Consider the following 19,895-nt stretch of genomic DNA (forward strand, 5'->3'; position numbering starts at 1 on the left):
ATTAATATATCATCATCCGAAATTCATAATTATCATTTGAAATCGAATAAAAGCATGAACGAAATTGTATAGTGCTTCAAGATCAAATAACTAGATCAGAACGTATTACCGTAGATATGGAAAGGTTCATGGGCATTTATTTTTTTCAATAACTGCCCCATAAATCTTTATTTCATCAGGTGATTTAGGCCAGCAAAATTGGCTCGATCAAAGACGTAAGGAAAGTCTGGTTGCATTGTAATCAAGGACACCCATGCAATTTGCAAATTTGTTCATTATACGAAGAATAATCAGAAGTTATTCGGATCATCTTTTACCCCGCTGATATCACCAACTTGAAATCCGTTTCATGTTATTTTATAAGAAATACAAATACAACGCAAGTTATATGTTGTTATTGTCCTGTTTCTCAAAGTGAGGAGGATGTTTATGTTCGAGTAATACTCAACACATGAACAGATAGATGTTGATAGTTGGATTAGGTCATAATATACTTAGCCATTCTCAATATTAGATGGGCTTTAAACTGTATAGTATCAAATACACACAAAATAACAGTACAAGAGAATAAAGACAGACAATTATTCTTTCTTGTTCCCTTCGATTTTATTTGATAGAAATGCTATCAATTTCGTCAGACATGACGATTCAAGAGAAGTAGAGATATAAAAGTTATTCATTACAGAATCCAGAAATATACAAAATAATGCTATTTGCGCAAGGTGGTGAGGAAACTAAAATGACTGAAAATGTAAACAGTAATACATCAAAAAGAGAAAAGGATATACCCGCCAAGCTTTATCCAAACCACCCCACCCCCATACATCATCCCTCAATCTGGCAACCAGATAATACCCACTGCTTCCATCCCCAAACCGCACCTATAACCCCACCCGCTCCAACCCCAAGACCTACGCCCTTTGCTAACCTCATCGGGGGGATAAGCCCGAGTAGGGCGGATAAGCGACAACTGTCACGATAGCGAGATGAAAAATATGAAGATGGAGACCACACAGCGAGGAGGATTTCCGCAAGATTGCCTAGCCCCCGATTGATTTTTCCCCTCTGCTCTTTTCGCCTATTTTTTCGTGACAAATTGCCTCAAATCTGGTCCACTCCTGCTCTCGTTCTCCACGCTCTTGCCATCGCGATGATGGGACATGACAGGCTAGTGACAACACTCAGATAAGAGGAGGAGAAAGGGATTGCGGACGGATTTGTCGGGGGGGGGGGAGGGTAGTGAAAGGGTGTGATAGGGAGGGGGGTAACATGGGAGAAGGGGGATAGGGGGGTAGATGAGAAGGGTGTAAAAAAATGTGTAATAGGAATAGGCAGAGTTGTCAAGTATGTGGTGGACGGGGTGGTGGAGAAGTAAGCAGTTTACCAATATGTAAGAGTGAAAGGGGTGTGGTTGGAGAGTGGCGATGGGGGAGGGAAGGGGGTGTGGTGGCGGGTCAGTAAACTAAAAATACAATTACAAAATGGCATAAAAGGGATAAGTTGTTCCTAATCACTAAAATATAATTGTGTAGATAGAACATAAAATTAATAATGCTTCTCATTGCCACATTGCACTTCAAAAGAACTTGCAAACATTTCAATGTATTTTTTTTTTTGGTTCAATCAATCAAATGTCAGAAACCCCTCCATTCCTAATGGAAATAGACATGTTACCCTATACATGATACACAATGCAGATCAATATACTTTCCCATCAGCCCAGGTTTGAAACTTCCAAAACCTGCAATAAAATCAATATTAAAATATTTTGATAATTTTTTTTTACCTTTTCAATATTATTCAACACATGAATTTTTAAAATTACAGATAGATTCACATAATTATAATTAAACTCTCATTTCAGAAGAGACATAGAAAAACACTGAGACAAGAATAACCATTTGATTATGAGATGTCTTCTTTGTAGTCGATTCTTAATTTGTAAATTATTCTAATAGCATAAAAAAGATAAACATAAACACACTACATATAGTTGTATTATTTTCTTCATTTTTTGATTTGACTAGTTATAACTTTTATCTCTATGCACTTTAGCAGAATAAGATATTCATTTAACATATACTCAGCAAAAATAAAATAGTATCTCATTTTAGAAATGATTATAATTACCAACTACAAACTCGATTTTGATAAATTTTTTTACCTTTTCAATATTATTCAACACATGAATTTTTAAAATTACAGATAGATTCACATAATTATAATTAAACTCTCATTTCAGAAGAGAAATAGAAAAACACTGAGACAAGAATAACCATTTGATTATGAGATGTCTTCTTTGTAGTCGATTCTTAATTTGTAAATTATTTTAATAGCATAAAAAAGATAAACATAAACACACTACATATAGTTGTATTTTTTTCTTCATTTTTTGGTTTGACTAGTTATAACTTTTATCCCGATGCAGTTTAGCAGAATAAGATATTAATTTAACATATACTCAGCAAAAATAAAATAGTATCTCATTTTAGAAATGATTATAATTACCAACTACAAACTCGAGAAGAATAAATAGTATAAATATATAACAAGTTGCTTACCCAACACCATATTTTTCAGAGTTGGTGGAATTAAATAAGTATACAAAAAAGTCATAAAGGCACTTCACATTATACCATACGATTATCAATCGTATCTTAAAGCAAGGCATTTGAATAACTGATTTATCTTCCTTTCACCAAATGCTTTTTTTTCACCATTAATTAAGTCCATTCTATTCATGCAATTCCTGATTATAATATTTTCTGAAATAAATATACTTCACTTCATGCCAGAGTTCGTTTGAGAAATAGACTCGTGGCAATTTTCCAAGATCATTTATGGTAACAAATGCCCGCACAAGATCTCAAATAGTGTACCATTATAGCATTGTAATGACAAATTTTTCAAGTATAAATCTGTGGTATAAACATGCATGAATGTATTCAGAAAAATTTCCGGATTCAGACAAATTTGATTCGACTTTCTAAATTTAAGATATGTAGACATAATTGTAAAGAAAAAAATATGTTATTAAAGTTCATACACATTTTCAGCCAAAATATTGTTCTTCTTTTGTTTTCTATCGCCATGGAATGTAGTCTATAAATAAGAAAAAGCTGGAAATATTTTTAGTAAAACAGAATTAAAGTGCTTAATACAGGCAGCAACTGCTTGCAATGGAATACATCATGGCATACAATGAAGGTTCCTTTAAAAAAATATTTGTTGCTCGACTACTTTGTGAGCAGCAAGTTTCCCTATTCATATCTATCTCAACACTTACATTCATATTTTTATAAAGTTTTCATATTTACAGCAACAAACAAGCTTTCCATTCTACCACGCACTACAAATTTCATATCTTAAGATATATGAAGACAATTTTCTGAAAGACATTGCAATGGTAACCGACTGGAGTTATTATAATGGAGTATACCTTTGAAGAGATGCAATACATGTTTGAGCAATATTTTCTAGTCCACAGATACTTTCACAAATATTCTAAAAACTAACTTTGCAATGGCAACACAAAGAACTGGAACATTGTGGGAATGCGAGAATACTGAAGTTAGCAAAAATGCTAGATCAGCGAAACAAAAGACATCCAATCAACCAAACTAATTTTTTTTTCAGATTTACAAATCTCAGAGGGAAATTCTTAGAATTTGGAATATACTATCAACTACTATAAAAACAGAGACTGAACATGGCTACTCTATCTCAAAACAAGCATGATTAGCACCAATTCAACTTTTGCATGATGCATTGTGTAGATCCTGGCAAAATCAAAATGGCAATCAACTTTCTTCTCAAATCATTGGTCAACATTTGTATCTAAAATCAAATATATATATCTCATTCATTTAAAATGACATAAACCTACAAGTTAGAAAATATCTTTGTTTGCTGCATGATACTTTTCACCATTAAAAGGAATATAACAGAATAAAGGATTATTGTAAATGGCACATGGAAGCCAAAAATGACAACGGGAACCACATTACATTATACAACATTAACTAGAAATTCTCTGTAGAACATGTTAATTGCTAAAAAAAAAATTAAAAGTGGGTTTGTGGGCATAATGATGATTTGATATAGAGGTAATTTATAAACACGATGTTGCTCTCTTGGGTATTGCAGCTTAAGCTGGCGGGTTTAAGCCAATGGATTCTTCTTCATCAAGTTAAGATCACTTTCAACCATCTCCTTCACTAGTTGCTGGAAGACAAGAATGGATGAGGGAGACAGTGTGGAATAAAATAGAATAATATTAATTACATATTGGGTCAAATATCAAAGTTCATCTACATGTAGAGCATGCTTAGGTCAAGTCCACCCAAGAAAAATGTTGATTTGAATCAATAGAGAAATATCAAATGGGCATAGCACTAAAAATTTCATCAACATTGAAAGCAAATGAGAAAGTTATGACATTTTAAAGTTTTGCCTTTTGCAAAACAGCTATATGCACAACTCACTGATATGCGAATGAGAGAGCCGATAATGTCCCTCACTCACCATTTTTTTTTTTTTTTTAATGTTTGAATTATACAATATTTCAATTTTCACATATTTGGCCATTAGGAGTGACTTGACTGAAACACAAAATATCAAAACAATGGTAATTCTTCAGGGAGAAATAAAACTTTGTTTCACACGACAATGAGGAGAAAATTTTAAATAGGTTGTATTTTATATACATGTAATGAAATACAAAAAAATAGTGAGTGGGTGATGTCATCTGTCCCTTCATTTGCATACTGACCAGGATGTGCATATAACTGATTTTTTTTAATTAAACAAAACTTTTAAATGTCATAACTTTCTTATTTTACATCCAATTTTGATGGAATTTTCAGTGTTATGCTTGTTGGATTTTTCTCTTTATATTTGCATCAACTTTTTGTTGGGGTGGACTTGTATTTTAAAAAGTCTTAGAGTTGGAAAGAAAGATGCTGATTTTTAGAGAATGACACAAGGGCTGATCCCAACATTGATTTCTTTAGTTTTCACATTTTCACTGCTCCCCCATCCCCTTGGGGTTAACATTCTCTTGATTTGTAACAACTAATACAAAACTTTGAACAGAGAACTGCATGGTCTTATCCCACCTTGTTCTTGTTGGGGTTTTCTGAGTATTGTTTTAAAAAGTAAATCTGTGTTCTAAAACCCAAACTCTGTTTTCTTCAGTGACCTTTACAAAACATATTATGACAAAGCAGTTTAAAATAGCACAATACAGATGCATCAGTTGCTTCGTGAACTCACACTAAACACTGGAAACTGGTATCATTTAGATCTCTGATGATGCATGATTTTATTTTATTTTATTTCACTTTGTGTATCAATGTTGTATCAATGTGTTTTGGTATTCAAGGCCCCCCCCCCCCCCCTAAACCCCAGTTGTGTTTTTTTGTAAAATTATTTCATTCCACATTCTTCCAGATTACTATTATTGTTTCTGTTTTATGTGTTATGAAAACTATTTCCATAAAGGAGTGTTAATACTTACATCAAAAGAACACTTTGGTTTCCATCCCATAAGTCTCTCAGCCTTTGAGGGATCACCTTGTAAATATTCCTTAATAACAAAGAAAGAAAAGCAGAACAAAAGTCACAAATTAATTATTCATCTACACTTCTTCTTTATTTTAAATAAGAATATTCATTACTTTCCATTCATGGTCAGTCAGTGTTCATGTCATTTTTTTTATTCAGCGTATACTAATAGTAAATACCCCTTTCATAAACCCAATAAAACCCAATTATGCGGCTAAGAGCAGCATAATTTGGTCGTAAAATCAGAGGAGGACAAGAGTTATCCGCATTATTCTGATGCTGCTATTATCCGCATAATAGCGGCATCGGGACAAGATTTTGAGTTTATGAACATATTTCCAAATAATGCGGATAATTGCCATGGTGCGGTCACAAGGTCACCCTTTTCCAACACAACCGCATCGGAGGGGGCGTGTCCAGTTGTCATGACGATTATCCGCCTTTTTCAGGATGGGCGCTCGTAAAAATAATGCGGATAATTTTCGGAGTTTGTGAACGCAATTTTTATTGAATTATCCGCATTACTCTTAGGCGGCTAATTGGAGGATAGGTTTTATTGGGTTTAGGAAAGGGGTATTAGAGGCCAATCGACAAGTATTTAATCTATGTCTGCCAGAGATAATGAACATGCCAATATATTAATCTAAACAATGCCACTCTTTACCCAGGAGAGGAAGGGGATACGTTGGATGAGTGAGTAATTGAATATACAACAAAAATACTCTGACTGGAACAAAATGCACAGATAAAATATTGTACACTTAATTTATACTTCTCTTTTCCCCCTACTATTATATTCAATGTATGTTTCTCTCTATCTCTTATATTGCAGTTTCAACATTTTAGTTGAAATTAATCTTGGTTTTCTTATTTCACTCTATTATTTTTTTCAAAGAGAGTAAAACACTACCACAAATTTCACCAAAACAAATGATTTCTGGCATAATCCTTGGAAACGAACATGTGTTAACTTCCTCCTTGTATCCAAGTCAGAGAAAAGATGTGAATATATGGGCCACTGTTATTACATTCTTCAAAATATGAAATATAAAAAAGGATATTGGCATTGTTTGGAGGTGGAATTCTCTTTGACTTTTAGCGGCTGTGGAACCTTCAAGCGACAACTTGGGCTATTGTGTAAACAGTCTGTTCTTTGAGAAAGCTTCATAACATTGAACACCAACAAAGACAAACAATGCACACGGTTATTGTTTGAAGTGTAATTGGGGCGACCAGAAGGAGAAATTCGGCATCGCCCGTGCTATTGCAGCAGCGATCACGGCCGTCCTATATACAATAATATTTGAATAGAAGAAAGTCAAATTTGATGTGAATGGCAAGGTGTCAAGTGGGTAGTATATAGGTGAGGGTACGACAAGAACTCCTGCTTCATTTATTCTCTCATTGGCCTAGAGAAGTGACAAGGCTTGGGCAATTTGCTGAATTTGTTATCACAGAATGGGTGAAATAAATATACAAGTATTCCGAGGACATGATGAGTCTATTCTTGGAGCAATGCTAAAAATAAAAATAACTGTGTATAAAGATGGTTTTAATACATTGTGCTTCTTTAAGTTTCTCCCTCGTCCCTATCTCTTGTGTTTCTCTTTTATCTTTTGACATTTGACATTCCCTTTCCCCAAGATCAATAAAAATGTAAAAGACAGACAAAATAAATATTGGTACAAAATATTGTTTATGACTTTGTTTAGGGTTGGTCAGTAAAAAAGAAGAGGATCTGGGAAGAGACTGCCCAAACAGAAGGAACCTAAACTAACTACATAATTATTTCCGGGTTTTTTTCATAATAGTAAACCAATATCTAACATACATTATAGAGCACCTTAAGACACAAATTAATGTGGTGACCAAGACCATATAATTTTAAAAATATCCAGTCAAGATCCAATTCCAAGTTTCTTAAACTAGAAATAACAAAGGAAATTTGAATTCACTAACTTAAGGCATTAGCCATGGAAAATGCAAGTTTAATGAAAACTACTATTTAAAGGAAGAAACACTTTTACAATATTAGTGACTCAGTGCTGCCACTTTTGAGTGACTCTGGTCAATGACATGTTTCCCATCACCTTTACCCAGTAACTGATATGCTTGATCCTAGTTTAAATAACCTGTCTTGCCAATTAGTCATGTCAAGATTTAAACTCCAGTAACTCCACCCGAAGGAGGACACAAAACGGTTAGCATCGGACTGATGTAAACCACACAATCCTTGAAGCAACCCATGTATTAAACAGATCCAGTAACGCATCTTGACAGATTCTCAACTCTGAGAATCAGATGATCAAACAAGGCGATTATCACAATATTTTCCCACTCAGTGGGTAGTGAGTGGATACCACCGCCTGGACCTTTCCTCTCTCATGAGGGAGTCCTTTAAGAAAGGCAAAGTTGAAGACGGCCAAGTGAGCTACTGTAGGGAAGGACTCCTAGGCAGCCATGAATTAAGGATTTACCAGAAAGGGGAGGGGCACTTTATCAAAAGAAAAAAAATAGCAAGAGGGAGAGAGAAAAAAGAAACAAAACAAAATAGGAAATAAAGACTATTTCCAATTACAGGGACCATTTTCCCTTGATTTTTTTCTTCTTTTGATGTCCAACCAAACAAAATATTAAAATAAGGTGAGAGGTAAGGTCTGTTAATCCCCCCCCCCCCCGATCCATGTCTGTTTCTAGGATAAGTGATTCATTAAAATAGATTTTATAGTTCTACATAATTCAAGCACAAAACATGAAATTTTGTTTTGTTGGTTTTAAGCCTTTATGATTTTTGGAAACTTTAATTTCAAACTGAAAAGGGCTTACATTTCATGAACTAATATTTGAGCATGTTGTCCTCTGGGGAGGGCCCATTTGGTCATTTAGGAAGATTATTTCACTTAAATTGCATCTCGTAATTTTACTCAGAATGATAGACCTAAACGCATCTTCATGGACACGGAGACTAAATGCTGAAGATAAAAAGCCTAAATGATCTAATAATTGATAATTTAAATCCATGATCCATTAATGCATTAATTACAACAATTATGCGCAAGACATTGTTTCAATGGCCAATTTACTGCTATCATGATCCTACCATTCTCAAGTTCCATACTTTTATTTTTGGCATAAAGAGGAATTAAAAGACAAACGAGCGCACCACCTTTGTCATTATCATGAAACCAATTTGTCACTCCTAACTTTTACCCATCAAACTTGCTGAGAAATATCACTCCCCTAAAAATGGGCGATGTGCTCTTAAAGTTGATTTTGAAGCAACAGGAATGACAAAGGGGGGCCAATTTGTTGTGAAAATATGAGAATTTCTAACTGACAAATGAGCCAAGCTAATATGGCACGCTGATAACAAAAACAATATGATGAGAGCCTAGGGGAGAGACCGCAGTGCACTAAGGGGTCCCGATCCTTCTTTGCTGATTATTTGAACCTGGAGAATATCTTCGAGAAAGTTTTGAGGGGTTTTCATTTTGTTTGAATCTCCCCTGGGAGCCTCTTAGTGAAATATTTCAAACGCAGGGAGCAAAGTTGAAAAGACGTCAAAAGCCTATCTGAAATTTGTAAAAATTTGTTTGTTTTTTTATTTAAAAAATGTATCATCCATACATTGATATTAAGGCTATCATTTATTTTGAGAACATAGCGAGAGTGCCCTTCTTGCAAGAACCAATGTTACTACAGCATACATGCTCAATATCAAATTTTCAATCTCTTTACATACATGTACCATATCTCTGTGTTAGTAGCTTCATATACATGTATAGTTCCAACATCTTCCATGTTTGTAGGAAATTACATGTACCATCAATCCTCCCCTCTAAATTTCTTTATTCAAACACATCCTCTTACACTTAATAATTGAGGTTTATCACAAGTATTTCATCACTAAAGAATTTATTTTTATTGTTGAATAGTTAGTTATTAGTTAATCCTATATTCCTATTATTACCATAATTAATTTCTTATTCTTTATTTTTATATATAATATTTCTTTTGAACTTTTATCAATAAACCCAAAAAGATATTAAAAAAAAAATAACTGAATGTGCTTACAAAATGACACCTGAGCAAATGAGCTCCGTGACTCATACGAAAGGAATGTCCCCCTCACATCTCCTATTCTATCCTGTCTGTTTGAATTTAATTTTTGCTGACAAAAAAAGGTCCCCTTTAGCATGAAGCAGTAGGACTGCTCTTTTGTAGTCACCGATACTCAAACCAAGGAGGGTGGCGGTCTAAAAGGTGACTCATACATGTAAGACACCTCATCTCCCAAATCAAAATGCAAAGCTATTATACTAGATGTAAATCTTTGCAAATAAAGTGCTAATTGCTTCCTTTTCAAACCAAAAAGTTTGGAAACTTGCTGTGTACTGTTGGAGGGCATACTTACGATTGTAATGGCAACTTATAACAATGGCAATAGGGGGAATACAGTATGATTGGATGGAATTTTACTGTATACGTTTATATGGTACAGGGCCAAAATGAAAATCAGACTCAATATCTGTTTGGGTGTTTGAAATATAAGTCTATATCAGTGTGAACTTTCCAATGAACTGATGATTTGATACAATTATATTTACGAAAATCCCTAATTAACCATTCTTAATCATTAACCATACATTGATTTAATGTATGGTTCAAGTTTATCCAATCACGGACCAACTAGGTCCATGATCCAATCAACTTAGCGATCCTAATCAACTGTGTGATATGATACAAGGGGTGTACTTTGGAGATGTCTAAATTTCCATTTTCCCAACATCTCAACAAAAAAACATGATCATCAAAGGATACTACAGATGAAGTTGCTTAGATACCAGTGGACAGTCATCTTAAAACATGAAGAGTCACCCCCTCCCCTTATATACCCCTCCAATTACAACTATTTGATGGAAAGATACATTCTAGGATAGTAAGGTGCACACTTCACAAGTTTTTGTTTGATTCTGTTTCATCTTGAGCCCAATCTTCACATACCAGAGATAACAAAACCCACATACAAAACTAATTATTGGATCACAATGCATTTCCACAAAGTGGCAAACACCTCTCTCTCTCTTTAAGAACTCTACAAACATTTTAGCCAGGTTCACATGAATGGACAGGAAAAGTTAGGAGGAATTAATTTTGCTCATGATTTCAAATATTGGGCTTTATAATAAGTACACAAGAAGTGTACATGGATATTTATTGTAGTCGACACGTTTTGGGGCAGTCACTGTTTCAGAAGCATGAATCTTTAATATAGGCCTATGGTCATCATTTAAAACTCCTGTTTTGCATTCAAAACCATTACCAAGACAACAGTAGCTTTTAAACAAGGCCTGACCCCCTGGACATCCACCCCCCGGACATCCACCACCCGGACATCCACCCCCGGACATCCACCCCCTTAGGACATCTACCCCCTAGGACAAGTACCCCCTAGGACATCTACCCCCCGGACAAGTACCCCCCGGACAAGTACCCCCCGGACATCTACCCCCCGGACATCTACCCCCCGGACATCTACCCCCCCGGACATCTACCCCTCCGGACATCTACCCCCCCGGACATCTACCCCCCGGACATCTACCCCCCCGGACATCTACCCCCGGACATTTATCCCCCGGACATTTACCCCCCGGACATTTACCCCCCGGACAAGTACCCCCCGAACATCTACCCCCGGACATCTACCCCCCGGACATTTACCCCCTGGACAAGTACCCCCCGAACATCTACCCCCCGGACATCTACTCCCCGGACATCTACTCCCCGGACATCTACCCCCCGGACATTTACCCCCCGGACAAGTACCCCCCGGACATCTACCCCCCCCCCCCCCCCCCCCCCGCGGACATTTACCCCCCGTATCCAAAATATCCGTGAGTAGATGCCCAGGGGTAGCCTGTCTGGGGGGGGGGGTAAATGTCCGGGGGTAGATGTCCGGGGGGGTACTTGTCCGGGGGGTAGATGTCCGGGGGGTAGATGTCCGGGGGGTACTTGTCCGGGGGGTAGATGTCCGGGGGGTAGATGTCCGGGGGGGGTAGATGTCCGGGGGGTAGATGTCCGGGGGGTAGATGTCCGGGGGGTAGATGTTCGGGGGGTACTTGTCCGGGGGGTAAATGTCCGGGGGGTAAATGTCCGGGGGGTAGATGTCCGGGGGGTAGATGTCCGGGGGGTACTTGTCCGGGGGGTAGATGTCCGGGGGGTAGATGTCCTAGGGGGTACTTGTCCTAGGGGGTAGATGTCCTAAGGGGGTGGATGTCCGGGGGGTGGATGTCCGGGTGGTAGATGTCCGGGGGGTGGATGTCCAGGGGGTAGATGTCCTAGAATCCCTGTGTCCGCTAAGATATTTTCCTGAAACTCCTATACCAACTGAAAAAAAAACTAATCATGAAAGGCCGGGTGAATGTTAGGATTGCTTGATTGTTAGGATTGCTTGATCACGCATTCACCCGGGTCTTGCCTACTCTCTTCGTCAACGGATATTCTCGTTTCAGCCACTACTTGACGACGAATATAGCCAAGTCTAAAGGCCTTGTCAAAAGGCTAAGATAACAGTGGCATGTGAACACAGCATCTTTCATTGATGGTCTGTCTCAACTTATTTCTGGATTTGTCTCTTTCATAGAAATATAAAAAAATACATATTTAGAGATTCAAAAAATTTCTAAATGTCAGATTTCACTTTATTGTAATTGAAGTCAAATAAAAGAATTTATTTTTCTGTAGATTTAATATTTTCAATACAAAAAAGTTTATAATTTGAACAAATTGCATGGATTGGGGACAATATTGAAGTAACTATGCCCCTTTTGCTTGTTATCAGAAGTACACATCACATTTCAAGCCACTGTCGCATTATAAGGGATTAAGAGGTAAATATTATTTTGGATAAAATATCAATAATATGACATCTACCATTAAAGATTGGGTAAATGACAGTAGCAAGGTAAAGAAAGAAATGAGACAGATTAAAATGTGGCGCAAAAGAGAAATAGAGACAAGGCAAGAAAAGGGAGTGAGACAGAAAATTCAATTATGAAATGCACAAATAAAGAGCCTTTTCTTTCTATGAGTATTTGTTTTTGCCATGCAGGTGGTCTCCTTTCAATACCTTGTTTTTACATGGGGAAGGATAAGCCATGTTGAAATGAAAAGGAGGTATGTGGAGATGGGCTGGAAAAGGGGATTTCTTTATCCCTGTTCAAACAGACAGACCTTCTATTGCTTGCAGCTCTTCAAAAAAAAAAAAGAGGCAATACTTGTTGTCTTCTGACTCTGAGAGCTTGATAACGATATTCCCCACCCCCCAAAAAAAAACCAATTCAAAACAAAAAATATGTTGTCCTGATTCCCTCGTATCCATACTGTAATCATTTTATCATATCTCATGTTAGGTTGCAATATTAGATATTTGAAATATCAGTTTTGTGAATACAAATCTAAAGAAAATGTTTCCAACATCAAGAGATAATGAATTACAAATATGTAATTCATAAAACAGGAAATCGAATATATACCATATCAATTGTAGAACAAATATTATTATCAAATTTCTAGTTTTTCAGAGGGCTACTTTTCACAATTTTCTACCTGAATCTGCAACATTAGATGAGCTTTAACACTGCAACGAATAGGGATTTCCAGGGCTCCCTATTTTTTATTTCCAGGCTCTTTTGCGCATTTTGAGGGCAATATCACCCCGAGCCCCCATGTTATTTTTTCCCCCAGCTTTGAAGTACTGGAGTAATCATTTAGACTGCCCATAATCAACAAAACCCTGGTAAGTTCTGTCAATCCTCTACATAACTCAAACTGAGAGGGAGCTCTTGCACTTAGAGGGAAATATTTGTAGAACAACACATCTTGGTTGAAAGGTTGCACTGGAATCTGGAACATTTTGGATAGCCATCTCTCTCCTGCTTTCTACGTCATAAATGACGACAAATGGATCAAGGAATGCTTGACAAAATATATTGGGATATATAGGTGATTTAAAACAAAATAGAATTTAGGAGAAATTGATTTAATAATATATATATATATATATATATAGGCATACACATATTTTTTTTCTAATCCAAGAAATTAATCAATTAATATCTAAAATATATATATCTTTTAAATCCAAGAAATCCATCACTACAAATTTACAGATATTATTGACAAAAATAAAATTTGGTGACTTTTGTCATTGTTTGTGGTCAACAAACTATCAAGAGCAGATGTATGGCATTATGTAATGAATCTGTCTTTGTTTGTGAGCTGTGATATCATAATGTTACTATTTGACTTTTTTATTGATTGTAATTTGGGTCCACTCTGAAGTTGTTTTAGACAGGCACTAAATTAAAAAATACAAGTAATTCTTATTTATCTGTGTTGAATACCGACAGCGGTTACATGAATATGGCCTAATGCCAAGAATCGTTTGTATTTTATGTTTTCATAATACTGTCATTTTTCTTCAATGGAAAATCTGGAGGAATTTTCACCTGTCTATCATACTTAAAAACCAGAACTATAGAAATGAAATGATCATATGCTGCAAAGAATGTGTAAATATTTGCTGGCCTCACATAAAACTTTAAAAAAAAGGGATCCTTTGACTACCTATAGATTTTCTTTAAAAGCGTACGTGTGTTATTTCTTGTTGAAGTAAATGACAGGGCACCATTAACCATGTTTATTAAATGTTAGTGAAAGAAGGCGTGCAGAGGGGCTCTCTTGAAGGAAACTTCCTCTTCCATTGGTATTAAAACTATGCGTCGTACATACATGGAATACTAAATGTTGCTCCAAAAGGTTCTTTTTATCTAAAATCACTCTGAAAGTTATTAAATCATACTGGTTGATACAAAAACACATGCTGCTAACATTTCAATTATCACAAAAAATAAGAACTAGATTTATGATAGAATCCAAAGCAAGGAGCACCAAGAAGGTAATCTGACATCTTGCCTACCACATGGGTAAACTTGTGACCCCAGCAAGGGTGTAGGTTTGCCCCCTATCCCGGTGGATATAGGCACAATTTTCAGGTTGAGTTGTCTGGAAGACTGAAAAGGGGGGCACTTTCGCTTCACTGAGCACCTGGCCAATTTACACGACTTCCTGGCTGGGAGGAAGATAGAATGCTCTAATTGAAAGAAGGATGGATGAATTGAGAGGGATGAATACAGAGTGGAAAATACAAAGAGGGGGAAATTGCCTGCAATTATAAAATGAGTAAAGGGCAATAATATAGGACTAATTGAAGCTTACAAAAGGATAAAGAAAATGCAAATTAAAGGAGAGTACAAAGGAATGAAAGAGGAGAAATATATTTTAATTGAATTGAATTCACTTTTGTCAACCATAAAAAGTCAATATAGAACATGTATTATAAAATATCTAAAATTGGGAAATGAAATGGCACTTTACTCTGTCATTGTATTGAACTATCAAATCAGACTTAAAGGGATGGTCCAGGCTGGAAATATTTATATCTCAATAAATATAGTAAAATTCATAGAGCAAAATGCTGAAAATGTGATCAATATCGGATAACAAATAACAAACTTATTGAATTTTAAAGATTTGCATTATTCTGATGAAACAGTTCTAGGCATGTCTTTATGAACATTCACTAGGTGGGCTGATGATGTCATATACCCAGTTGTTCTTTTGTATTTTATTACATGTATTCAATTTTTATCTACATGTACCAAGAACTCAAACAATTGGATTGACAATTGATTAAGTGCGTTAGTTATTTATTGCCGCAACTTATTTCATCAAAATGGAGACACATCATTTACACAAGTATGAAAAAATGAAACATTTATGATTTCATGTAATAACATAAGAAAAAGGAAGTGGGGATGTGACATCATCAGTCCACTTACCGGGTAATGAATATTCATGACGATGTGCATATAACTGTTTCCACAAAATATTGATAAATTTTAAAAATTCAATTACTTCGTTATTTATTTGTTATCCGATATTGATGAAATTTTCAGCATTTTGCTTTGTGAATTTTACTCTATTTATTTAGATATAAATATTTTCAGCCCGGACCATCCCTTTAAAACTAGACATAACAAATCTTGTACAAAACCCTTGGAAGGAAATGAAAGAGAGAAGAGAGGATAAAAAGTATGAATTTTGAAGAATGAAATGAGATGTTATAGGATAAGAATGAGAAAGAAGCAATCTAATATGATATGAAAAAAATATGATGAAGAGGAGAGAGATGGATGGCTCAGAGAACAATTTTGACAGTGAATTATTCTATCTTGATCGAGTCAGTGCGGTTAAGAGGCAATACCCCCTTCTGCCCTACAGCAAAAGGACAAATTGAAAGACTCCAAATTATGCTCATTAACTTGCATAGTGTGACCAATATAGCAGTGCAAATGGGGCCAATTTCCTCCCATTGATAGCGGCAAGACCTTTTTATTCCACGTCCTATTCACAACGTTTTGTGGTCTCCCTGTCTATCTGTGTGCTTCGATTGGAATCAATCTCATTATCACTTTATAATTCTAGTATTTCACGCAATCTGGTCAATTAGAATGTCTGACCTTTGAACTCTCATTTCAAATCTTATCCATTATTTTAGAGCCTTGGTTGGGTCAAGAACTAAAATTGAATTTTAGAAAAATCCAAATTGATTGTCTTATCGATTTCTTAAGACACTTCTTAGCACAAAATAATTCAATCAGGAAAAAAAAAATTAAACGATATATAATAGAATATATGGCTACATCCCTTTTGGGTGGACAGATAGAGACATAATGAGAATCAAGTGATTTTAACCTAATCCAACGTCCTAATACCAGATACTAGTGTGCTTAATGAAGTCCGTGTTTTTATGAGACCATTTGCATCCAATGAGTGTACTGTAAGGAGCCAGTGGTCTTAATCGCATCAAATGTATAAAATAAATAACGTGAAAGGAGAGAAGGAAATAAATACTTCCGAATTTGACAAGCACCAGTCAATTAAGATTACACCTCCCTTTCAGAAATTGGAGGCGGAGAAGTATTGTGACAGAGAACGCTCTTCCAGCCGCACACCACATAAAAACCACAATGGTCTTATTACACGCAGCCTCGCTGAGCTTAATGCCCCAATTATCCCTTGATATCAAATCACATTGGGCTAGGATACAAAAAGGGGTGCTTTTGGTGGTAATTTGTCAATATTTTTATAAGATTCTCAGGTTTTGATATGGCTGTGATTCGAGCAATTGTCATAAATCTTTGGGCAAAGGAAAGACGGCTTAGAGGTAAATGTCGCTGCTAATACAATTCATAATAATGTGTACAGTATGTATACTTCAGAGATGATTGAGACTAATAAAGACTGGAATTAATTAATAATTAATATCTTGAGGATAAAATTGAAAAAGCACTATTTTATCTCTGAAATAATGTGATTTTCAGCATTTTCCTAGCCTAGTTCTTAAACAAAAAATAAAGTAAAAATGCAATATATCTACCATTACTCAACTTTGTTTTTTACCATTAATTAACTTAAAAACATATTCATATAGTGATAACAGTAATTCACTAAAAAATCCTGCGTATTTGATTTATCAGTATTACATACAATTCAATAATGCATATTTTTGCCATTTTCACCAAGCACTAAGAATAAAAAAGGCAGCTTAAACTTGTCTGACTTATTCCTAAAGAGGGAGCTATGTAGTCAATTCAGCTGAATATTTGAGAGTGAGAAAGGTTGGTGGGTAATATGTAGTAAAAGGGGGACTTGGTTCTCTGAACACTATGGAAGGTAGAATGGTACTGAAAGCAAAAATTATAGTAAGATGATCTCTAAAGACTGCAATACTATTTCTTAATAAACTGTATGTTCTGTTCCAAGTTAAAGGATCATGTGTAAGACATTGTAAAAAAAACATTATGATTTTAAAATGATTAAAAATCCAAACAAAACTTCTTCTATATATGTTTTTCTTAAAATCTCTATATTAAAACATGTAAATTTCAGTAAAACATTTATTTAAAGAAATAAAGCAAAATAGTTTATTTTATTTTAATAAAATAGTTTACTTCACTTTAACATTATTCCCTTTTACACAATATTTGCAATTTGTTTGTAACTTACTGACTTGAACAATTGTGTTATAACCACAAAAGAGAGACAAAAGTCAGAGACTGAAGCAGAAAGAGTTGGACGAATAGAGAAAGGAAAAGAAGTGGAGGAAAATAGGAGAAGATAAATCAAGAAAGTGTGTAAAGAGGGGAGAATGAAAGAGACAGACAAATAGACTAAAGGAAAGAAAGTAATTGAGAGAGAGATGCAAATCACATGAAGTGGTGGCAGTGTCAGAGGTAAATGGTAATCAAAATTGTTCATCCTACATGTAGATACAATTAAGCTAATTACTGTGAACAAAGACCCTACACAGACCCAAAAAGACAAAAAATATCAGCCTTTTCTCCACCCTTTACATCTGGTTTTATACCACTAAAGATCAGCTGCCACTTTTGATTGGAGAACGTCACCTTCGGAACCAGTACCACCATCCCGTATTTGGACTAGCCCCGGAGCAAAACCATGGCTAAGAAATTGAAAAATAATACTCAAATCTGGAATAATCTCGTAAAGGGGTACCAGCTACTGCTAGAGGTGTTGGAAAGTAGAAACTACACGGGTCGTGCTCTTTGCTCATATTAACCCATCCAATGCCATGAAAATGAAGTTTTCAAGGGGCATTTAATGTCGGACGATCACAACACTTGTTCAATTTCAACATTTTACAAGTTTTTTAAAGCCATTATTTCACATACAAGTTTTTGGAACAGGTGAAGCTCCAACAGTGTGATTTAACAATTTTCAAATGTGTTCAGAATAAGAGACCAATTTCATTGGATTTGCCTTTTTTTTTTGGGGGGGGGGGTGCTGCATAGACGGATTCAATGTTTATAGAAATATGTATTTACTTTTTAATGTTCAGGTTAGGTTTATAAGGTGCACGACATGACGTCCATCAACTAGCTCAATATCACTTCAAATTACAAATATTTAGATTATCTAAATTCGTACTTCTATCTGTGCAGCTGCTAAAAGGAATCAATATTTTGATATCATAGTATTGCACTGTTCTCCGTGGAGGGAAGCGTCAGTTAACATTCACCAATGTAACTGTTCACTCGTTTGGCCAAGTAACAAAACAATACGATCATTGTCTGTAACTATGTCCACGTCCTCTTCACAAATCCTTAAAGCCAAATTTTTAATGGGAGTAGGGACCAAAAGGGATACAGATCACAGATAAACATGAAAAATCCATCAATGAATTTGAAGAATCTGGAAAAAAGAAAGATGTTACTACTGAATGAAATCCTTACTTAAAGTTCAAGATTCTCTGGGGTTTAAAGGTATGTAAAGGTGTGTCAAGGAACCAATGACATCGTGTTTCAGAAAATCAAAATAAGGTAGAATACAATCTGAAATTTGATAATTGAATGAGATGCTTTGTTGTCTAATTGTAATGTTTTTTTCCTTTTATTTGACACAGATGATGACAGACTTCCAACAAAAGAGTACAGTTCCAAAGCCCTCACATAAAGGTGTCCACTCGTCTATCAGCGGCCACTTAAGCCCCTCCAGTACAGGTGTGGTGGGCTACCATGGCCCAGTGTTTGCAAAGCTCAGGGAGTGACAAGCTTCTGAAAAGCTCAGATCATCCAGGATTTGGGCAAAAAAATGCTTTCCACCTTTAGTTCTGAGGTGTATCTATCCATCATTACCTCCAAGCATCTGTTTCCTCTCAATAATGATACCTCTATTTCTTCATGAGTTTTTCTCTCTTTGCTAAAAATCTACATCTAAATACCTCCTAACATGTGTAATTGGTGATGGGTACCCTGTATTTGCAATCTATCGGTCAGTTTTTCAATTGTCTATGCTATATGTACATACCTCGAACTATAAAAAAAATGAGCATAATATTCATCTCTCCATGAATTCTCAAATCATCACCCATGATACGTCTTCAGCTTAAAATCAAGAATTAGCCATATGCATCTTGCAGAAATAAAAGGAAGGAAAAAAAGGAGTAAACTGCTCCCTTCATTTAATCTGAAAAATACTGCAGACTACTTTTTTATTGTTTCAGCAAGGTGCTTAGACAGAAAGTAAAGTTATCCTGATGAAAAGACCGAAACTCTGGCTTCCTATTCAACCAGTAAGATTCATGTGTATCAACAATGCTTGTTAGACATTGAGGGAACCCACTTCTTAAGTAATCAGTGTAATTTGGAGTAATTAGGCAGTGTGCGACCAACATGAGATCACCA

At 35.6% G+C, this 19,895-nt stretch overlaps 1 long non-coding RNA gene across 1 annotated transcript; it reads right to left on the reverse strand.

Moving 5' to 3' along the window:
* Positions 1–579: 579 nt before the first annotated feature.
* LOC129253961 (uncharacterized) lies at positions 580–5,589 on the reverse strand. The gene is made up of 2 exons (XR_008583754.2): positions 5,519–5,589; positions 580–4,224 (listed from the first exon to the last, which is right to left on the reverse strand). It is a non-coding gene; the product is annotated as an uncharacterized LOC129253961 (long non-coding RNA).
* Positions 5,590–19,895: the final 14,306 nt, after the last annotated feature.

This window comes from Lytechinus pictus, chromosome 2 (assembly GCF_037042905.1).
Source record: "Lytechinus pictus isolate F3 Inbred chromosome 2, Lp3.0, whole genome shotgun sequence".
Lineage (NCBI taxonomy): Eukaryota > Metazoa > Echinodermata > Echinoidea > Temnopleuroida > Toxopneustidae > Lytechinus > Lytechinus pictus.